At 47.2% G+C, this 24,449-nt stretch overlaps 1 long non-coding RNA gene and 1 other non-coding gene across 2 annotated transcripts in view; one reads left to right on the forward strand and one right to left on the reverse strand.

Annotated features, from left to right (window-relative positions):
• LOC130304867 (uncharacterized) overlaps window positions 1–21,605 on the reverse strand; it is a 52,312-nt gene extending 30,707 nt beyond the window's left edge. Inside the window, exons 1-2 of the long non-coding RNA XR_008854584.1 lie at window positions 21,195–21,605; window positions 9,295–9,379 (exon numbers count right to left, since the gene is read on the reverse strand). This is a non-coding gene — a long non-coding RNA (uncharacterized LOC130304867). The remainder of the gene's footprint in view (window positions 1–9,294; window positions 9,380–21,194) is intronic.
• A 1,951-nt stretch (window positions 21,606–23,556) lies between these two features.
• On the forward strand, window positions 23,557–23,744 carry LOC130344896 (U2 spliceosomal RNA). Its single transcript, XR_008883707.1, has one exon. It is a non-coding gene; the product is annotated as a U2 spliceosomal RNA (small nuclear RNA).
• The last annotated feature ends 705 nt before the right edge of the window (window positions 23,745–24,449 follow it).

Below are 24,449 nucleotides of genomic sequence, written 5' to 3' on the forward strand. Positions count from 1 at the left end.
CGATGCCAGCTTTGAAGGACTGGGAGTTATACTATCCCAGGTGCAAGAGGGTAAGAAGAGAGTGATCGCCTATGCAAGCAGACACCTGCGAGGAGCCGAGAAGAATTATGCCAATTACAGTTCTTTCAAGTTAGAGCTTCTTCCTTTGGTCTGGGCGTTCACTGAGAAGTTCAAGGACTACCTGGCAGCCACTCCCTTCACAGTCTACACCGACAACAATCCGTTGGCACACCTGAATACTGCAAAATTGGGAGCCATTGAACAGCGTTGGGCCTCCCGACTGGCCAACTATGACTTCCGTTTCAAGTATAAGAGTGGTAAAAGCAACATCAACGTTGATGTACTATCCTGTATGGCTCCTGGTGAAGAACCGCCCATAGAAGACGTGTGGGAAGATGTGGAGATGCCGCTCTTCTATCAAAGGTTTGTGAGTCAAAATACTCAGGCTACCAAGGAGGGAGAAGAGCCTGGACCTTCCAAGATTCCGGAAGATCTGTATACTTGGAAGACTCTCCAGGATGAGAGCCGAACCATGGGGGATCTTGTAGACTACTTACTCCAGAAGAGGGTACCCACTCACCTGCGCAAGTCACAAGGAGATTTTGAATTGAAACGATTGTGGAGACAAAGAAATCGCCTGTTCATCCACAAGGGATTACTGTACCGAAATTCCTTGGATCCAGTTTCAGGGGAGCATCTGCATCAAATTCTAGTTCCCCGAAGGGACGCAGCCATGGTCCTGAATGCATACCACAACCAGTCAGGACATTTTGGAGTTCACAAGACTGAAGCCACCATCAGACGAAGGTTTTACTGGGTGGGGATGCGTGGAGATATTGAAAAGTGGTGCGCCGAATGCACTGTCTGCAATGTTACTAAGAATCTTTGTAAGGATGCGAGAGCACCTCTACACCCCATCCACACTGAGAGGCCTAATCAGTTGGTTGCCTTGGACCATGTGAAGCTGTCGCCCACTCGATCTGGCCATACATATGTTCTGACCATGGTGGACCATTACTCTAAGTGGGTGGTGGTCGTCCTTGTCAAAGACCTTATTGCCAGGACCGCTGCTCAAATGTTCTACAACCATTGGGTTCAGCCTTTGGGATGTCCAGAGTCAGTCCTCACGGATCGAGGGACTGCCTTTGAAGCTCAGCTATTTAAAGAACTCTACCAGTTCCATGATTGCAAGAAACTCCGGACCACGGCCTATCATCCTCAGGGGAATGGATTGTGTGGAAGGATCAATCAGGTGTTCATTCATATGCTGAGAGCAGCATCTGTCTCTAAACACGAAGAGTGGCCCCGAGTCCTGCCTGAGCTGCTGGAAATCTACAATAACACTATCCACTGCTCCACAGGGTACACTCTGTTTTTCCTCATGATGGGACGACATGGTCAGCTGCCAAAGGATAGGGCTTTTGGATTACAAGCCCCTTTTAATAACTCCCCTCAGACCTCACAAGATTGGGTCACTGAACAGCAAAGAAGGATTGAAGAGGCTAAAAAGATTGTGGAAATGAAGATGGGTCAAGCTCAGGACCGACAGCAAAGAGATTACAATCGGCATGCTTCAGCCAAACCATTGCAGCTTGGAGACAGAGTGTGGCTCAGAAAATTCCCCAGGTCACATAAGTTGGATTCCCTATGGGAAACGGAACCCTACACTATTACTGCAGTGCCGTACCCTGATACGGATGTCTATGAGATCCAAAAGGAGGGATTTGAACCCCAGGTGGTCCATAGAAACAGGATTAAACTATGTCTAAAAGAAGAATTACCACAGCCACCTGCTCCTACTCCCCCAACTACAAGGCCAGTGAGAGAATATGTCCCAGGAGAAGGAATTCATCCATCAATGGACATTCCAATGTTCTCCCCTCATCAGCCTGCAATGTTCTGTGGTGTACCGTGGCCAACCCCTGTCCAGCCATCTTTAGTCTCCTCGCCCAGCTTTAGTCCATCTCCACTGACAACTCCAAGCAACCTAGAGCCGTCTATGCCTATTCCAAGGGGTTCTCTCAGTCCAGAAAGGGATCTTACTCCTGCTTCCAGCCCTCAAGCTGGTCCCTCAGGGACTGAAGTCGTCAGAGAGTTGTTGATTGACGAGGTTCCGAATAGTCCAGAGATGGTGTTGTGATGATCTCAAAGGTCTACTCAGGGTAACCTACCCTTAAGATACCAAGACTGACTCTTCACATAATTCATGTACACATAGTACATCAAATAATCACTTTAGTGTAACTACCTCACTATAACTTAATACACTAAACAAAACAAAAATATATCTCACATTCTAAGTAAACAAAAAAACAAAATTTAAGGGATTGTAACCATGTCATTATTCAATTCCTGCCACTGTTGTGTACACTAACTTTGTTCTCTTTACGTGTTCAGGATGCTCTTCCTGGCCAGAAGGCGCACCTGCAAGCCTAAGTATATACAAGTATTCATTAAGGTAACCTAGGTAAGGTTTATCTGTTGAGCTCTAGGGATAAGTGCGTGTAGCCAATGGACCCTAGTAGCTAGTTATTGGTAGTTAGCCACAGGCAAGCCCATATAACTTCAGTGTACTAGACAGGTAACAAACATGGTAATAACAATGTCAAGTGAGATTTATAATTTGTTATATCATGTTTCTAGTCAGTCAATAGAAAACACAGTAAGTATAAGTGTTAGGATGTATCTCATGCTTATAATGTCATCCTGTTACAAAATTCGTAAACAGCATAATCCTGTTCGTGAGTTTATCAGTATCAAAGTATATATAAAGTTTGTTTAGAAAAAAAAACTAATATGTAGTAGCTAACCAAAAATTCTTCAGAGCTTGCAAGGACTCTCATTATATGCAAGGACTCTCTTATTATGTTCATACAGCCTGAATAATGGACATTTGAAAGACTATGCCTAGGACTGTTAAAAACGTTTGTTGCACTTTTTCCCTCTGCCTTAGGGGACAGACGTCGAGGCCGACTTATCTTCAGTAAGGGGGTTTGTGGTGTCCCGGTACCGTATTGCATACCGTACCTTGTATGGTGGTCCCCAAAGTCAGAGTTACTACGTTCAGGTTCTTCTCTAATTTTATAATGTTTATGTGTATATATTTTATAATGTATATCAATATAATTGCCTTTATAGCGTCGCAGGACCTTTGGTCATGTGACTATGTTGATTCCTCTATGGTATGTTGGAAGACCTTTGGAGGTCCTTGGGTCACATGTTTACCCATAACTCTTTGTACAGATAAGTGACAGAAGTTTTGGTCCAGTGAGCTTAAGGCCAGCCCCTGCCCATATAAGGGAGCTGCAGCCAATGATCGCTTTCTTGGGTTGCTGCTCTCGTGGATGCCGGACTATCAGGACGGATCTGCGCAACTTACAGAGACAAGCTAGGCCTGAAGCCTGCCGGCCTCAGCCTGAACTAAACCGTGAGTCCTAAACTAAATCCCCGCTAAAGCTAGCGTGATTACTGGACCGAATCTAAACCCCTAAATCCAGTGGATCAGCGCAACAATTACCTTCCTAAGCTCAATAGACTCACAAGGTCCCAACCACTGTCAATATCTAAGAGACTTTGCTTGTAAAGAGACTCTTCCTGTTCATTATTGCATAAAATCTTCAGTAAAAGTTCCAACAAGTTTCTGCAAATCTCCGATTGTGGACAATCAATTACTTCCTATCTCTTTATCACTCTTGGGGCAGGTGGCGGTAGGACAAGCATGCAGAGAATAGCCCCCACCCTGGCGTCACGAATAGAAAGGGTTAAGCAAGCACCCTTTAGTTACTGCACAGCTACACCCCATATACCCTACAACCCCAGGCTACCACACAAGCACTGTAGATATGAGCTGAGGCAGCAGGGTAGTCTCAGATATAGGCAGTCTGTTGTATGTCATAGTGCCTCAGTAGTATGGAGATATTGCAAGCACTTTGGATATGAGCTGAGGCAGCAGGGTAGTCTCAGATATAGGCAGTCTGTTGTATGTTATAGTGCCTCAGTAGTATGGAAGTATTGCAAGCACTTTGGCTATGAGCTGAGGCAGCAGGGTAGTCTCAGATGTAGGCAGTCTGTTGTATGTTATAGTGCCTCAGTAGTATGGAGATATTGCAAGCACTGTAGATATGATCTGAGGCAGCAGGGTAGTCTCAGATATAGGCAGACTGTTGTATGTTATAGTGCCTCAGTAGTATGAATATATTGCAAGCACTTTAGATATGAGCTGAGGCAGCAGGGTAGTCTCAGATATAGGCAGTCTGTTGTATGTTATAGTGCCTCAGTAGGATGGAGATATTGCAAGCACTGTAGATAAGAGCTGAGGCAGCAGGGTAGTCTCAGATATAGGCAGTCTGTTGTGTTATAGTGCCTCAGTAGTATGTATATATTCCAAGCACTGTAGATATGAGCTGAGGCAGCAGGGTAGTCTCAGATATAGGCAGTCTGTTGTATGTTATAGTGCCTCAGTAGTATGGAGATATTGCAAGCACTTTAGATATGAGCTGAGGCAGCAGGGTAGTCTCAGATATAGGCAGTCTGTTGTATGTTATAGTGCCAAAGTAGGATGGAGATATTGCAAGCACTGTAGATATAAGCTGAGGCAGCAGGGTAGTTTCAGATATAGGTAGTCTGTTGTATGTTATAGTGCCTCAGTAGTATGGAGATATTGCAAGCACTTTAGATATAAGCTGAGGCAGCAGGGTAGTCTCAGATATAGGCAGTCTGTTGTATGTTATAGTGCCTCAGTAGTATGGAGATATTACAAGCACTGTAGATATGAGCTGAGGCAGCAGGGTAGTCTCAGATATAGGCAGTCTGTTGTATGTTATAGTGCCTCAGTAGTATGGAGATATTGCAAGCACTGTAGATATGAGCTGAGGCAGCAGGGTAGTCTCAGATATAGGCAGTGGCGTTGCTAGGGTTGGTGTCACCCGGTGCGGTAGAAAATTGTGTCACCCCCATACCTACCCCCTCCCCCCAGTAAGTTTTTAGCCTGTTGTGACAGACACCACTGTTGTAGCGCATTGTGAGAAATTCCAGTATAATAATCAGATATACCAGTTGCCACAGAATGGGAAAGTGTTAAAGAAGTTTTCACCATTTAAATATACAGCTCCCAGAATTACTTAAAGGGGTACTCCACTGGAAAACATTTACTTTTATATCAACTGGTGCCAGAAAGTTAAACAGATTTTTAAATTACTTCTATTTAAAATCTTAATACTTACAGTACTTAAAAGCTGGTGTATGCTCCACAGGAAGTTGCGTAGTTCTTTCCAATCTGACCACAGTGCTATTTGCTGACACCTCTGTCCATGTCAGGAACTGTCCAGAGCAGGATAGGTTTGCTATGGGGATTTGCTCCTACTATGGACAGTTCTTGACATGGACAGAGGTGTCAGCATAGAGCACTGTGGTCAGACAGAAAAGAAATTAAAAAAGAAAATAACTTCCTGTGAATCGCTTATACAGCAGCTAATAAGTACTGGAAGGATTAAGATTTTTAAATAGAAGTAATTTACAAATCTGTTTAACTTTGTAGCACCAGTTGATTAAAAAAAATGTTTTCCAGTAGAGTACCCCTTTATGCAGTGGTGAGGTTATGCTGGGAGTTGTAGTTTCACTGACCATAACTGTAGAACTGACAAGCGACTACAGCTCTGATAGGACACAGAGAGGAGAATATACAATGATATCAGTGACTACAGGTGATGTCTTCTCTATAGTCTTCCCTTATCTAATTCAGATGGTACATACCGCCTGGTAGAGCTAAAACTTCTGTCTGTAGAATGTGACGCCCAGACGTCTCCTCTCTATGTCAGCGCATTCTCATCCTCTATATGAAAACAATTATTATTATAAACCTGCCAGACACTGTATCCTCTAAATATAATACTACTATACACTATACTCTTTGATTATAAACCTTCCATACACCATACCCACTGAATATAATAATACCACACACTGTACATTCTGAATATAATACCAACACATACTGTACGCTCTGAATATAAATCTGCCACATACTGTACCCCTGAATAATACTATCACATACTGTACCCTCTGAATATAATACTACCATATACTGTACCCTCTGAATATAAATCTGCCACATACTGTACCCCTGAATATAATACTATCACATACTGTACCCCTGAATATAATACTATCACATACTGTACCCCTGAATATAATACTATCACATACTGTACCCTCTGAATATAATACTATCACATACTGTACCCCTGAATATAATACTATCACATACTGTACCCTCTGAATATAATACCAACACATACAGTACACTCTGAATATATTACTACCACCCACTGCGCCCTCTGAATATAATACTTAGAGATGAGCAAACTACAGTAAATTCAACTCGTCACAAACTTCTCGGCTCGGCAGTTGATAGCTTTTCCTGCATAAATTAGTTCAGCTTTCAGGTGCTCCCGTGGGCTGGAAAAGGTGGATATTGTCCGAGGAGAATCTTTCCTATGAATGTATCCACCTTTTCCAGCCCACCAGAGCACCTGAAGGCTGAACTAATTTACGCAGGATAAGTCATCAACTGCTGAGCCGACAAGTTCGTGACGAATCGAATTTACTGTAAGTTCGCTCATCTCTAATAATACTACCACAAACTGCGCCCTCTGTTCATAATACTACCACCCACTGTGCCCTCTGAATATAACACTACCACAAACTGCGCCCTCTGAATATAACGTTGCCATACAGTGCACCCTCTGAATATAATACCACAACCGCAGTAACACCCCTCAACATCCGTTAGCTGATGCTATTACCACGGGAGGGGGGTATTGGTGGTGTTGCTAGTGGATGATCGGGGTGCTACTACTGGGGGGGGGGTGTTGCTGAAGGATGATGAGGGTGCTACTGGCCATCCCCCCTGGCAGTATCACCCCCATCATCCATCGGCAGGATCATCCTCCTGGCAGGAGCACCGCCATCATCCACCATCAGGATCTGCTGATGGAGGTGCTGCTGGGGGGGGGGGGGGTAGTTGCTGGCGGATGATGAGGGTGCTACTGCCAGGGGGGGGAGCATTAGGTAGGCAGCAGTTCCCCCACATTAGGTAGGTAGCAGTTTCCCCACATTAGGTAGCATCTTTTCCCCACATTAGGCAGCATAGATTCCCCACATTTGGTACCAGTTTCCCCACATTAGGTAGGTACCAGTTACCCCACATTAGGTAGCAATTTCCCCATATTAGGTAGCACAGATTCCCCACATTAGGTAGCAGTTTCCCCACATTCGGTAGCACAGATTCCCCACATTAGCTAGCATAGACTCCCCACATTAGGTAGCATAGACTCCGCACATTAGGTATCATAGACTCCGCACATTAGGTATCATAGACTCCGCACATTAGATAGCATAGACTCCCCACATTAGGCCGCATAGACTCCCCACATTAGGCCGCAGGTTCCCCACAATGCGTCAAAGTCTCACACACACACACACACACACACATGCACACACACACAAAAAAAAAACACATACAACACAGAGAGACACACACACAAACACACACAGTCAGAGAGACACACAGAGTCACACAGTCACACACACACAGAGTCACACACACACACACAGAGTCACACAAACACACAGTCACACACAGAGTCACACAAATACACAGAGTCACACACAGAGTCACACACAGAGTCACACACACACAGAGTCACACACACAAACATAGATAGAGACAGACACGCACACTCACCCATCCAGCGCAGCGATCCTTCTCACCGGGCGCAAAGCGAGTGACGTAACTGACGTCCCCCTGCGCGGCCATGCGGTGTGACGTCAGGCCGGCGCAGACGTGGGAGCGGAGGCCGGGCACAGTACTGGTGAAGGTGAGGGGGGGGGGGCGTGATGACGGACGGACGGGCGCACTGAAAGGGGGGGGGGGTTGCTAACAGACGGGCGCACCGCACACACAGCACAGGGGGGGGTGTGCTGACGGATGGGAGGCCGGTCGGGCACATAGGGGGGGTTTCAGTGTAGCTGGGGAGGGGGTGCGGGTGCTGCGGAGCGTCTTGGTGTCACCCCATTAGGTTGGTGTCACCCGGTGCGGGCCGCACCCCCCGCACCCGGGTCGCAACGCCACTGGATATAGGCAGTCTGTTGTATGTTATAGTGCCTCAGTAGTATGGAGATATTGCAAGCACTGTAGATATGAGCTGAGGCAGCAGGGTAGTCTCAGATATAGGCAGTCTGTTGTATGTTATAGTGCCTCAGCAGGGGTGGATCCAGAGTCGAGTCTCAGGAGGGGCACTATTAGAGTATTTTGTGTTGGCAGACAGAAAATAAGATTACGGAACTTATAATATTATTAAATGTATCATACAGTTCTTGTTTAAGACTCTTAGGCCATGCTCATATGTCAGAATAATAATCAAATATACCAATTGCCACAGAATGGGAAAGTGCTAAAGAAATTTTTACCATGAAAAACTACAGCTCCCAGTATGACCTAAGCAGTGGTAAGGGGATGCTGGGAGTTGTTGTTTCACCCATCATAACTGCAGAACTTACAAGTGACTACAGCTCTGATGGGACATAGTGAGGAGAATACAGAATGATATCAGTGACTCCAGATGACCTCTTTTCTATAGTAAGGAGAATACACAATGATATCAGTGATTACAGGTGACGTCTCCTCTATAGTGAGGAGAATACACAGTGATATCAGTGACTACAGGTGACGTCTTATCATTGTGTATTCTCCTCACTATAGAGAAGACGTCACCTGTAATCACTGATATCATTGTGTATTCTCCTCACTATAGAGAAGACGTCACCTGTAGTCACTGATATCATTGTGTATTCTCCTCACTATAGAGAAGACGTCACCTGTAATCACTGCTATCATTGTGTATTATCCTCACTATAGAGAAGATGTCACCTGTAGTCACTGATATCATTGTGTATTCTCCTCACTATAGAGAAGACGTCACCTGTAGTCACTGATATCATTGTGTATTCTCCTCACTATAGAGAAGATGTCACCTGTAGTCACTGATATCATTGTGTATTCTCCTCACTATAGAGAAGACGTCACCTGTAATCACTGATATCATTGTGTATTCTCCTCACTATAGAGAAGACGTCACCTGTAATCACTGATATCATTGTGTATTCTCCTCACTATAGAGATCAGTGATTACAGGTGACGTCTTCTCTATAGTGAGGAGAATACACAATGATATCAGTGATTACAGGTGACGTCTTCTCTATAGTCTTTCCTTATCTAATTCAGCTGGTACATACCGCCAGGATTTGTTCCAGCTAAAGCTTCTCTCTACAGAACTTGATGCCCAGACGTCTCCTCACTATGTCAGCGCATTCTGATCCTCTATATGAAAACAATAATTATTATAATACTGCCAAACACTGTATTCTTTGAATATAATACTGACACACTGTACCCCCTGAATATACAACACACTGTACCCTCTGAATATAATAACGCCATACACTGTACCCTCTGAATATAATACTATCACACACTGCACCCTCTGAATATAATACTATCACACACTGTGCCCTCTAAATATAATACTACCACACACTGTACTCTCTGAATATAATACTACCACACACTGCACTCTCTGAATATAATACTACCACACACTGTACTCTCTGAATATAAAACTACCACACACTGCACCCTCTGAATATAATACTACCACACACTGTGCCCTCTAAATTTAATACTACCAAACACTGCACTCTCTGAATATAATACTATCACACACTGCACCCTCTAAATATAATACTTTCACACACTGCACCCTCTAAATATAATACTATCACACACTGTACCCACTGAATATAATACTAACACACACTGTGCCCTCTAAATCTAATACTACCACAAAGTGCATTCTCTGAATATAACTTGCTGTGCAGTGCACCCCCTGAGTAAAATACCGTAATGTATTGTGGCCCCTAAAAAACGTACCACCCCAGAAATTCCTCATAATATACACTATACTTCTGAAAGGCAAAACACTCTGTGCCTTCACATATAGTAATAATGCCCCATCTTGTGCCCCTACATATAATAATTATGACCCGTCCTGTTCCCCCCACATAATAATGCCCTCTGTGCTGTGCCCTTCACATATAATGCTCCTGTCATGTGCCCCACACATTTAATGCCCCCTGTGCTGTGCCCTTCCCATATAATGCCCCCATTCTTTGCCCCTCACATATAATGCCTCCATCATGCGCCCCTCATATATAAAGCCCCCATCATGCGTCCCGCACATATAATGCCCCCTGTGCTGTGCCCCTCACATATAATGCCCCCATCATGCGCCCCTCACATATAATGCCCCCTGTGCTGTGCCCTTCACATATAAAGCCCCATGTCCAGTCCCCTCAGGGGGCATTATATGTGAGGGGCACAGCACAGGGGGCATTATATGTTTGGAGCACATGACAGGAACATTATATGTGAGGGGCACAGCACAGGGGGCATTATATGTGAGGGGCGCATGATAGGGGCATTATATGTGAAGGGCACAGCACAGGGGGCATTATATATGAGGGGCGCATGATGGGGGCATTATATGTGAGGGGCAAAGAATGGGGGCATTATATGTGAGGGGCACATGACAGGAGCATTATATGTGAGGGGCACAGCACAGAGGGCATTATATGAGAGGGGCGCATGATGGGGGCATTATATATGAGGGGCGCATGATGGGGAATTATATGTGAGGGGCACAGCACAGGAGGCATTATATGTGTGGGACACAGCACAGGGGGCAATATATGTGAGGGGAACAACACAGGGGGAAATATATGTGAGGGCACAGCACAGGGGGCATTATAAGTGTGGGGCACAGAGCAGGGGGCATTATATCATATAATGCCCCCTGTGCTGTGCACCACACATATAATGCCCCCTGTGCTGTGCCCCACATATATAATTTATATGTGAGGGGCACAGCACAGGGGGCATTATATGTGAGGGGCACAGCACAGGGGGCATTATATGTGAGGGGCACAGGACAGGGGGGGCATTATATCATATAATGCCCCCCTGTGCTGTGCCCCACACATATAATGCCCCCTGTGCCCCACACATATAATTTATATGTGTGGCACAGCACAGGGGGCATGTGAGGGGCACAGCACAGGGGACATTATATGTGAGGGGCACAGGACAGGGGGGCATTATATCATATAATGCCCCCCTGTGCTGTGCCCCACAAATATAATACCCCCTGTGCTGTGTGCCCCCCACATATAATTTATATGTGTGGCACAGCACAGGGGGCGTTATGTGAGGGGCACAGCACATGGGACATTATATGTGAGGGGCATAGGACAGGGGGGCATTATATCATATAATGCCCCCCTGTGCTGTGCCCCACACATATAATGCCCCCTGTGCTGGCTGTGTGCCCCACACATATAATTTATATGTGTGGCACAGCACAGTGGGCATTATGTGAGGGGCACAGCACAGGGGACATTATATGTGAAGGGCACAGGACAGGGGGCATTATAAGTGTGGGGCACAGAACAGGGGGCATTATATCATATAATGCCCCCTTGTGCTGTGCCCCACACATATAATGCCCCCTGTGCTGTGCCCCACACATATAATTTATATGTGTGGCACAGCACAGGGGGCATTATGTGAGGGGCACAGCATATGGGACATTATATGTGAGGGGCATAGGACAGGGGGGCATTATATCATATAATGCCCCCCTGTGCTGTGCCCCACACATATAATGCCCCCTGTGCTGTGTGCCCCACACATATAATTTATGTGTGGCACAGCACAGGGGGCATTATGTGAGGGGCACAGCACAGAGGGCATTATATGTGAAGGGCACCGGACAGGGGGCCCCCCTGTCATGCGCTCTTCACATATAATGCCCCCTGTGCTTTGCGCTGCAGACTCTCATTAAATATTTCCTTTTCTCTGACCCCCCCCCCCCCTCCTCCTCCTAACAGTGGCGCATATCCTGTTTCCCTAATCCCCTGGGCCCTGAGCATAACCTTACTTACACTATGCAGGCCGCGGGGACGGGTCCTCCAGGCGCCGGCGCGATGATGTGACGTCATCGCGCCGGCCTTTAGTGGATCTCATCCCCGCAGCACACACGCTGTGTACTCACAGCGTGTGTGTAAGTTTAGTGAATGGTGGAGCCGGAGCTTACAGCTCCACCATGCTAGGGAGCGGGGGGGGCAGCAATCTCGGGGGGGGCAATTGCCCCGTTGCCCCCCCCTGGATCCGCCACTGTGCCTCAGTAGTATGGAGATATTGCAAGCACTTTAGATATGAGCTGAGGCAGCAGGGTAGTCTCAGATATAGGCAGTCTGTTGTATGTTATAGTGCCTCAGTAGTATGAAGATATTGCAAGCACTGTAGATATGAGCTGAGACAGCAGGGTACTGTGATGGCCTGGGGGATGTAGGGTATGGGGAGTGTAGCTGTGCGGTGATTGAAGGGTGTTTGTTAACCCTTGCTATTCGTGACACCAGGGTGAGGGTTCCTCAGTAATGCTTGTTCTACCACCACCCTTCCCAAGAGCGATAGGGCGGTAGATAATAATAGATTGTCCACAACCGGAGAGTTTTCTGAAACAGGATTAACTTTTACTGAAGATTTTCTGCAAGCTTCATGTGTTGTTACACAGTTAATATTCTCATTATTGTAGATGCATGTATTTTTCTATGGGTAGATATTTGCTGCCACCATCTGGACTATTTTGGTAATGCTCTTGTTCCTCCTGTGAGCATGATTCATCATTTCCTTGTATGTAAACTCCTCACCTTCTGGCCTTTTTAGGTAATGCTCTTGTTCCTCCTGTGAGCATTATTCATCATTTCCTTGTATGTAAACTCCTCACCTTCTGGCCCTTTTTAGATAATGCTCTTGTTCCTCCTGTGAGCATGATTCATCATTTCCTTGTATGTAAACTCCTCCCCTGCTCTTCCTGTACTTCCTGTGTCATGGCTGCTTGCATCTGCCACATGTAAGAGGGACTCTTGTACTCCACATGATAAGCTAAGGAAAGCATCATCTTTTGACCGCATAATACTGAAATCCATTCATTCTGCTGTATTCCTGTTGTGTGATGTTCAGAATAAACCAGCTTTTGGATGAAACCAGTATTGGTGAGTTCAGCTATCTGAGGAGGATTGTCTTCTTATACAGGCCAGGCTAGAGGTCTCACAAGGGTTAGATCACTATCACAACAATCCGAGTCAGAATACTTCAAGAACAGTCTCTATGCATACAACTGCTTTCCTTGGAGGTTGGGACTTTTGCAATTTTGAGTCTCTAAGTATTGTGCGCTCTTCCAATCAATTTAGGGAATTTAGTTGCGGTCCAGTAGTCACGCTAGCTTTAGCGGGGAGTAGTTTGGAACTCACGGTTTAGTTCAGCTGAGGCCGGTAGGTTTTCGGGCCTGTCAGGATTCGACAGGCTGGAGGTGGATACTCTGTGTCAGGGAGGGATTGGCGTGGACCGTGCCGGCGGACCAGTTCTAAGTTGCTACTGGTTTTCACCAGAGCCCGCCGCAAAGCGGGATGGTCTTGCAGCGGCGGTAGCAACCAGTTCGTATCCACCGGCAGCGGCTCAACCTCTCTGACTGCTGAGATAGGCGCGGTACAAGGGATAAGGCAAGAGCAAGGTTGGACATAGCAGAAAGTCAGGGCAGGCAGCAAGGATCGTAGTCAGGGGCAACGGCAAGAGGTCTGGAACACTGGCTAGGGATACACAAGGAAAGCATTCACTGGCACAATGGCAACGAGATCCGGCAAGGAAGTGAAGGGGAAGTGAGGTAATATAGGAAAGTGCACAGGTGAACACACTAATTAAAACCATGCGCCAATCAGTGGTGCACTGGCCCCTTAAATTGCAGAGAGCCGGCGCGCGCGCGGCTCCGCTCCCTAGGGACAGCACAGATGGGGAACGAGTCTGGTAAGCGGATCGGGATGCGCACCGCGAGCGGGCGCGTCCCGCATCGCGAATCGCATCCCGGCTAGGGACATTATCGCAGCGCTCCCGGTCAGCGGGTCTGACAGGGGCACTGTGAACAGGAGAACGCTGCGAGCGCTCCGGGGAGGAGCGGGGACCCGGAGCGCTCGGCGTAACAGTATTCCCCCCCCCCCTTGGGTCTCCCCCTCTTTTTTGAACCTGAAAATTTGTGAATAAGGTCCTTGTCGAGAATGTTATCCTTGGGTTCCCATGACCTCTCCTCAGGACCGCAATTCTCCCAATCTACAAGAATTTTTTTTTTTACCTCTGACCGTCTTAGATGCGAGAATTTCTTTAACCGAGAAGACATCTGAGGACCCGGAGACAGGAGTAGGAGCAACAACCTTGGGAGAGAAGCGGTTAAGGATAAGCGGCTTAAGGAGAGAGACATGAAAAGCATTGGGAATACAGAGAGAAGGGGGAAGAAGGAGTTTGTAGGAGACAGGATTGATTTGGCACTTGATTTTAAAGGGTCCAAGATAACGTGGTCCCAGTTTATAACTGGGGACACAGAGCCACACTTTGTCTCCAGGAGCAAAGACAGGAGGAGTTCTTCTTTTTTTGTCGGCATGCTTCTTCATCCGGGATGAGGCCTGTATGAGGGATTTTTGAGTCTCTTTCCAGATGGTGGAGAAGTCCCGGGTAACCTCATCAACAGCGGGCAAACCAGAAGGCATGGGAGTGGGGAGGGGGGGGGGAAGAGGGTGACGGCCGTACACCACAAAGAACGGGGATTTAGCGGAGGACTCAGAGACTTTGAAATTGTACGAGAATTCGGCCCATGGTAGAAGATCGGCCCAATCATCCTGGCGGGAGGAAACAAAATGTCGCAAATAGTCAACAAGAACCTGGTTAACTCTTTCCACTTGCCCATTGGATTGGGGATGATAGGAAGACGAGATGTTTAATTTGATTTTAAGCTGATTACAGAGGGCCCTCCAGAATTTCGATAGAAATTGAACGCCTCTATCCGAGACGATATGCGTGGGAAGCCCGTGAAGGCGAAAAATGTGCACAAAGAATTGTTTCGCCAACTGTGGCGCAGAAGGAAGACCTGGAAGTGGAATAAAATGTGCCATCTTGGAGAAACGATCAACGACCACCCAAATGACTGTGTTGCTATGGGATAAAGGCAGGTCTGTTATAAAGTCCATAGCAATCTGAGACCATGGTAGCTCAGGAACAGGTAGAGGATGAAGGAGGCCGGCAGGCTTCTGACGAGGAGTTTTGTCCCGGGCTCAGACTGTACAAGCCCGAACAAAATCAGCAACATCTGCTTCCAGGGTAGGCCACCAATAAAAACGAGAGCTGGATGGACTTTTTGACGCCAGCATGGCCGGCGAGGTGTGAGGAGTGTCCCCACCTGAGGATCCTGAGGCGCTGGCGTGGAGGGACAAAGGTCTTTCCAGGAGGGGTTTGTCTGATGGAAGCTGGGGAAGCGGAGATCAGACACTCAGGATGAATAATGTGTTGCATGGAGGCCTCCATTTCAGAGGCTTCCCAGGAACGAGAGAGGGCGTCAGCCCTGATGTTCTTGTCAGCAGGGTGAAAATGAATCTCAAAGTTAAAACGGGTAAAAAACAACAACCAACTAGCCTGGCGTGGGTTCAGCCGTTGGGCAGACTGAAGATAAGAGAGATTCTTGTGATCAGTGTATATAATAATTGGGTATTTGGACCCCTCCAGCAGGTGCCTCCATTCCTCGAGGGCTAGTTTTATGGCCAGAAGTTCTCGATCACCAATGGAGTAATTTTTCTCCACCGGAGAGAAGGTCCTAGAAAAGAAACCACAAGTAACGTTATGTCCAGAAGTGTTTTTTTGTAGGAGTACAGCTCCGGCTCCCACTGAGGAGGCGTCTACCTCCAGTGAGAAGGGTTTAGATGGATCAGGTCTGGAGAGTACGGGAGCAGAAGAAAAGGCAGTTTTGAGACGGTTGAACGCCTCGTCCGCTTGAGGAGGCCAGGACTTAGGGTTGGCGTTTTTCATGGTTAGGGCCACAATTGGGGGCACAATGGTGGAAAAATGTGGAATAAATTGTCTGTAGTAATTGGCAAACCTCAAGAAACGTTGGATAGCTCGGAGTCCGGAGGGGCGTGGCCAATCCAACACGGCCGACAGTTTGTCCGGGTCCATGTGAAGTCCCTGGCCAGAGACTAAATATCCTAGGAAGGGAAGAGATTGGCATTCAAAGAGACATTTCTCCATCTTGGCATATAATTGATTGTCCCGGAGTCTCTGAAGAACCAGGCGGACATGACAGCGGTGTTCTTTGAGGTTAGAAGAGAAAATCAAAATGTCATCCAAGTAGACCACAACACAGGTATATAATAAATCATGAAAAATTTCATTTACAAAGTCCTGGAAGACAGCATGGGCGTTGCAAAGCCCAAAGGGCATAACCAGATATTCAAAGTGTCCGTCTCTGGTGTTAAATGCGGTCTTCCACTCGTCCCCTTCCCTGATGCGGATGAGATTATATGCACCTCTTAAATCTAATTTGGTAAAGATGTTGGCGCCACGTAGGCGGTCAAAGAGTTCCGAGATAAGAGGCAAGGGATAGCGTTTTTTATAGTGATTTTATTAAGACCACGGTAATCAATGCATGGTCGTAAGGAACCGTCTTTTTTGGAGATAAAGAAGAACCCTACTCCGGCAGGGGAGGAAGACTTGCGGATAAATCCCCTTTTTAAATTTTCTTGGATGTACTCCGTCATGGCTTGTGTTTCAGGAGCTGACAGGGGATAGATTCTGCCCCGGGGTGGAGTAGTACCAGGAAGGAGATCAATAGGACAGTCATAAGGCCTGTGAGGAGGCAAAGTCTCTGCTTGTTTTTTGCAAAAAACATCAGCATAGTCCAGATAGGCCTTGGGGAGACCTGGTATCAGAGGAGCCATAGGGTTTTGACTAGCAGGACTGGGAGCAGACATAAGGCATTTTTTGTAGCAAGAAGTACCCCAGTTCTTGATTTCCCCGGTGGTCCAGTCAAGGGTAGGGGAATGGCGTTGAAGCCAAGGCAGTCCGAGAAGAATTTCAGAAGTGCAGTTAGAAAGTACCAGAAATTCAATCTTTTCGTGATGGGGTCCAATGCACATTAACAGGGGTTCTGTGCGGTAACGCACAGTACAGTCCAATCTTTCACCATTAACTGAGGCGATGTAGAGAGGTCTGGCGAGACTGGTCACTGGGATGTTGAACCTGTTAACGAAAGAGGCCAAAATAAAATTTCCTGCAGATCCAGAATCCAAGAAGGCCACAGCTGAGAAGGAGGAGTTAGAAGAAGAAATCTGCACAGGCACAGTAAGACATGGAGAAGCAGAGTTCACACCTAGAGCTGTCTCACCTTTGTGCGGAATCGGAGTGCGTCTTTCCTGACGTGGAGGACGGATAGGACAATCCTTCAAGAAGTGCTCGGTACGGGCACAGTACAGGCATAGGTTCTCATTGCGACGGCGTGTCCTCTCTTGTGGTGTCAGGCGAGACCGGTCTACTTGCATAGCCTCCAAGGCGGAAGGCACAGGAAAAGATTGCAGCGGACCAGAGAAGAGAGGAGCCGGGGAGAGAGACCGCCTAGTGCGAACAAAGTCCATATCCTGGCGGAGCTCCTGGCGTCTTTCGGAAAAACGCATGTCAATGCGGGTGGCCAAATGAATAAATTCATGCAGGTTGGCAGGGATTTCTCGTGCGGCCAGCACATCTTTGATGTTACTGGATAGGCCTTTTTTGAAGGTCGCGCAGAGGGCCTCGTTATTCCAAGATAATTCGGAGGCGAGAGTACGAAATTGGATGGCGTACTTGCCTACTGAAGAATTACCCTGGACCAGGTTCAGCAGGGCAGTCTTGGCAGAAGAGGCTCGGGCTGGTTCCTCGAAGACACTTCGAATCTCAGCGAAGAAAGAGTGTACGGAGGCAGTGACAGGATCATTGCGGTGCGTTCTCAGAGCGGTGTGGCCCATGACAGGGCCTTCCCAGACAGGAGACTAACCACGAAAGCCACCTTTGACCATTCAGTTGGAAATTGGTCCGACATCATCTCCAAATGCAGGGAACATTGCGAGAGAAAACCACGGCAAAGTCTAGAGTCCCCATCAAACTTGTCCGGCAACGATAAACGGAGGCTGGATGCGGCCACTCGCTGCGGAGGAGGTGCAGGAGCTGGCGGAGGAGATGGTTGCTGAAGCTGTGGTAGAAGCTGCTGTAGCATAACAGTCAGTTGAGACAGCTGATGGCCTTGTTGCGCCTGCTGGGCGACCACCGTGGTAAGGTCAGCGACAACTGGCAGCGGGACCTCAGCTGGATCCATGGCCGAATCTACTGTCAGGATTCGGCAGGCTGTAGGTGGATCCTCTGTGTCAGAGAGGGATTGGCGTGGACCGTGCCGGCGGACCGGTTCTAAGTTGCTACTGGTTTTCACCAGAGCCCGTGGCAAAGCGGGATGGTCTTGCAGCGGCGGTAGCAACCAGGTCGTATCCACCGGCAATGGCTCAACCTCTCTGACTGCTGAGATAGGCGCAGTACAAGGGATAAGGCAAGAGCAAGGTCGGACGTAGCAGAAGGTCAGGGCAGGCAGCAAGGATCGTAGTCAGGGGCAACGGCAAGAGGTCTGGAACACTGGCTAGGGATACACAAGGAACGCTTTCACTGGCACAATGGCAACAAGATCCGGCAAGGAAGTGAAGGGGAAGTGAGGTAATATAGGAAAGTGCACAGGTGAACACACTAATTAAAACCATGCACCAATCAGTGGCGCACTGGCCCTTTAAATCGCAGAGAGCCGTCGCGCGCGCGCCCTAGGGAGCGGGGCCGCGCGCGCCGGGACAGCACAGACGGGTAACGAGTCTGGTAAGCGGGTCGGGATGCGCACTGCGAGCGGGCGCGTCCCGCATCGCGAATCGCATCCCGGCTAGGGACATTATCGCAGCGCTCCCGGTCAGCAGGTCTGACCGGGGCGCTGCGAACAGGAGAACGCTGCGAGCGCTCCGGGGAGGAGCGGGGACCCGGAGCGCTCGGCGTAACAAGGCCTAGCGTGTCTTTGCAAGTTGCGCAGATCCATCCTGCTAGTCAGGCAACCACGAGAGCAGCAACCCAAGAAAGCGATAATTGACTACAGCTCCCGTATATGGGCAGGGGCTGGACTAGAGCTATTTGGTCTAATACTTGTGTCCATCACGATTACAAAGAATTATGGGCAACATGTGACCCAAGGACCTCCAAAGGTCCTCCATCATACCATAGAGGATATTAACATAGTCACATGACCGAAGGTCCTGCGACGCCAAACAAGGTAAGTATACTATACATCATATTAAATATATATTATTACTAAATATATACATATATCAACATTATAGAATTAGAGTAGAGGAGAGGCGATTAGGGGCTGTCCCACCTGAGGGACCCTACCTGAGCGTAGTTACTCTGACTTTGGGGACCACCACACTAGGTACGGTATGCAATACGGTACCGGGACACCACAATAACACTACTCCCCTCTCCTGCATATAGTACTATATAAATAACACAACTCCCCTCTCCTACATACAGTCCCATGTAAATACCACTACTCCACTCTCCTACATATAGTCCTATATAAATAACACAACCCCCTCCACTATACAGTCCCATGTAAATAACACTACGGCCTTCTCCAACATACAGTCCTAGATAAATAACACCACCCCCCTCCACTATACAGTCCCATGTAAATAACACCGCCCTCTCCCTCCAACATGCAGTCCCATGTAAATAACACTTCCCTCTCTTCAACATATAGTCTCATGTAAATTAGACTACTCCCCTTTCTCTAACAAACAGTCCCATGTAAATAACACCACCTCCTCTCTAACACACAGTCCCATGTAAATAATATCACTGCCTCCTAACACACTTACCACTTGCTTCCTGTACGCTGTAATACTATATAATAGTGCAGCCCAGGAGGCACAGCCCCTTCCCAATAAAGGCCCTACCCCTAATATGATGCCATTCCAGGAGCTACGGGCCTAATGGTGGTGAGTGATCTTCCTCCTAAACTGCTCCATATAACTGCGGCCTCTTCCCCTGCACAGTGCATTGGCTGTACTACCCGACTGTGCAGGGAAAGACAAGGAAGAGCAGACACAGTCCAGTCCAGCAGCCAAAAGATTCGGGCACAGGGTTGGTCCTGCAGGTGAATTGCTAAAGGGAACGGCGTTCCTGCTGTGATAAAAGTGCAGGGACGCCGTTCCTATGAGTACCTGCAGGACTCGAGCCCTGGCATTCTTTCTGTGACATCCGTTATGTTCATTGAAAGTAACGGGCACATTGTTTGCCTGTGTCCTACAGAAGGTGCCAGTCACTGACAGAATGCAATGGGATGCCTGCTAGGGTTGCCACCTTTCTTGCAAAAAAAAAAAATACCATCCATGTTAATTTGCATAATTATTTGATGTATGCGTGACATCACAGGAAGTGATAGAAGATATAAAATTCATATGCAGAGGATTGAGATGGCACAGGGACCCTTCCTGTTTGGCAGCTCGGGCCATGGCCGCCAGGGCTGGTGCAAGGATTTTTGTCACCCTAAACAAAACCTCATTTTGCCGCCCCTTTGTCTCTGGCCCTTTGCCTGTCTCTCCCTTATTTGCACCGCCCCCCTTTTTAATGATTGTTAGACTATGTTCACACGTTAGGTTTTCTATGCAGAATTGCACAGGAATATACCGTACGGAAATTCTGGCATCCGCAGAAAGAGTAGACATGTCTGTTCTATCAGCGTATTCTGCTCAGAAATACATTGTCGTGTATGAGACAGCGAATTTCTGAGCAATCTTAATGCTAGCATATTCTGACACCGCTTCACTATCTTCAGGTTATCCGCACATAAATTTTCTGTGTGGACATTCGACCATGTGAACATAGCTTTACAATCAAAACTGAGTAGGAGTCGGCCTGTAAAAGTACATCCTGATGCGATTGGATGTATATTTACACCCTGTACATGATGTGAACAATGGACCGGTGCTTGCATCATGTATGGCAGGTCCTGGCAGCCTGGGACCTGCCAGTAGTGGCAATCATCAACGATCGCTCTAATGTTTGTCATTAACCCCTCAGATGCTGTGATCAAAGCAGATTTCGGCAGGTGCGGCAATGCGGGCATTATATTCGAGGATCGAATCACCTGTGGCGATCTGGTGATCATTCAAAATGGTGGATGGAGGTCCTCTCACCTGCTTTCCCCGCTCTCCTAGGGTCCCGTGGGTGTCCTATGGTTGCCTCGGCAACTGTACCACCCAGCATCAGTTGCCCCTCTCCGCACCGCATTATGCAGATCGTGCAGGAGAGCAGCTTTGGACACTTAAAAAAAAAAAAACATGTCATCCACGTTTTGCTAACACTATTTGTCACACACAAATAAAATAAATGAGTCAAACAAGTTAAAGAATGGTTTAAAAAGGGGAACTTTATTTATTATATATTAAAATGTTTGTGTAGGGATTTTATGTAACCTCCATCACTCACAAAGGGGGAGATTTATCAAAACCTGTGCAGAAGAAGAGTGGTGCAGTTGCCCATAGCAACCAATCAGATTGCTTCTTTCATTTTCCACAGGCCTCTTTAGAGGCCTGTGGAAAATGAAAGAATCAATCTGATTGGTTGCTATGGGCAACTGCACCACTTTTCCTCTGCACAGGTTTTGATAAATCTCCCCCAAAGAGCGTACAGTAACTAACTCAGGACAGGAAAAACCTCCAGAGGGGAGGAAACCTGTAGGGAATCCATGGCTACTGTATTGCCCTTCCTCTGGGCATACTAAAGGAGGTTACCTCTAGAATTTGGGCAAATGTGTCCGTGTATGTGCGTGATTTGAGGGGCTGTGCCTTCATCCAAATTCTTGCTGTAGGTCTGGAAATCTACGTCTTCATCCAACGTCTTGCTGTAGGTCCGGAAATGCTACTCCACATCCTGGAAATAGTGCATCTAAGATAGGAAAATTAAAGATAGATTATCTACATGTTTATTATAGAAAAGCACATTGAACTGCACTAAAGACCTTTTGGTCACAACAATGTGACACTTACCAGTCACAGTAGTGTATATGACTTTGCATTCTCGGTCCCTACAGTGTCCAGCATCAGCCCTTCACTGATGAAGAATGAGCAGGAGCAGTGTTATATCTGCTCAGTGCTGCTCTCTGGTGGACAATGGCTATGACATCACATGTGTGACACGCTGTTACCTCCTGAGAGTTCTATTTCAGTAGTGCTGCTCTCTGATTGGCTGAAAATCAAAAAACTTTCTAATATATTCTGTATGACTGTTATCTAAGGGATTTTGGGCAATTTTTTATTAAAATGGCGCTACTCCCAGTGGGTGCATTATACTTGTTTCTCCTAACCAGACACTCAGTATTTGTAATATAATTTGGTGGCCCCAACAGCCTGGGCCCATAGGTTTCTTACACAGATCAGTGCGGCTCCAGCAGGCTCATTGAGCAGCGCTGGCTGCCGGGACGTCTGACGAGTGACATCCCTGACGTTGTGGTCTGGAGCGAAGGCTGTCACTCGCCAAACATACCGGCAACCATTGATTTAAAGTGGTCGTGGCTCCTGCTGCCAGTTCAAAATCAGACACCATGGTCCTAGATTGACATACATCACCACTTATCCCCTGTGGCTGTCCATCTATTGCAAAACTACAACTCCCAGCATGGAGTTGTAGCTTTGCAACAGCTGGACAGACGTCTGTCGAAAGGGGGGGGGGGGGGGACACCAAAAATAAAGCAATGTGGGCTTTGATAAACACCACACAAGTCGTGTTTAATGTGGCCTAAGCCTAGGAACAGATGCAATTCTTGTTTGTTGTTTTTTGTTTTATTTGCAAAAAGAACACACCAAAAACTGCCCCCCCCCCTCCCTCATTTCTTTTCTCTGGAATTTTTGCTAAAAACACTGGGGGGGGGGGGGAGGGGGGGTGATTTATTAAAACCTGTGAAGAGGAAAAGTGGACCAGTTGCCCATAGGAACCATTCAGATCGCTTCTTTCATTTTTTAAAAGTCCTCTGAAACGTGAAAGAAGTGATCTGATTGGTTGCTATGGGCAACTGGTCAACTTTACCTCTGCACAGGTTTTCATACATCTCCCCCAATGTGTATAATTATTATTATTATTTTCCCCCTGGCTTTTCTCAGATTCTTTCATCATGTGACTCAAGGATTTCTATTAAAAACATTGGGAAGAAAATCACCAAAACTTCATAAAAAAAACAACATGCTCTCGACATCCCACAGAGTTGATAGCCTAAAAAGAATGAAGAAAACCCCATTAGTGTCTGGCATTTCATATTACCCTATTGATTCCAACATAACATGTGCCCGCAGCGAGCATGGTGTTTTTTTCTGTCAAACATGCCAAGTGTAATCCCAGCCGAAATTAGTGTTTTTCACAATAAGTTGGGACAGGCTGCAGGCTGTGCTATATATTTGCATCGTTGCGGCATACAGCATGTGTCGCATTTATGCGGCTGCGTTCTGATGACATATATGGCTTTTGGCCTTTTGGCTAAGATCAAGTGTAGTATCTGTTCTTATCAGTGGTCTAGTCTCTGCCATTGATGTAGGATGGATGCTGCATGGAGGGGGCAGGTGCCCGGGGCATTACGGGGCTGGTTCTGAGGAATCAGCTCGACGGCTGCTCTGATGTGACCTGTTCGCTCCAGGTCTCACCATGAGGCTGAGGCGGTTGAAGGCCGAGGTACTTCTGTGCCTCGGGGAGTGGTGACCCTGAGGTGCCAAAACTCAATGGGTGTAATAGCTCACTGAGTGGAAGCACTGCACCACGCACTCTTCACCTTTGGCACTCACCCTTTGCATCCCGGCTTTCTGGCTAAAGAATAGACATGTCTGTTTCTCCTGTGTATTCTGCTCAGAAATACATAGCCGTCTATGAGATGACGAATTTCCAAGCAGTCCTATTGATGGAACGTTCTGCCACTGCTCCACTACCTGCAGAACATCCGCACATGCATTTTCTGTGTGGACATTCGGCAGTGTGAACATAGCCTTACAATCATCGCCAAGTAGTTACACCCTACAGACAGGCTGACTCAGCAAGCAGCAGCTCAGATAAAAGATTGCTGCTATTGGAGCCTGTGGGAGACTTTGCGAGAGAGGGACTGTCTGCGACTGCCATTCCAGGCATGCCTGTTAACCCCTTAAGGACAATGGATACAAATGTGTGTCCTGAAGCCATTGGACTTAACGCACCAGGATGTATATTTACATCCTGTACATGATGTGAGCACCGGACTGATGCTCGTATCATGCACCAGAGGCGGCTCTAGACTTTTTGAGGCCTTAGGCAAAAATAAATCTTAGGCCCCCCAAGTGCGATTAAAAAAAAGTAAAAAAAATTTAAAAAATAAGATTTCCCGCGG

Source organism: Hyla sarda, chromosome 1 (genome assembly GCF_029499605.1).
Source record: "Hyla sarda isolate aHylSar1 chromosome 1, aHylSar1.hap1, whole genome shotgun sequence".
NCBI lineage: Eukaryota > Metazoa > Chordata > Amphibia > Anura > Hylidae > Hyla > Hyla sarda.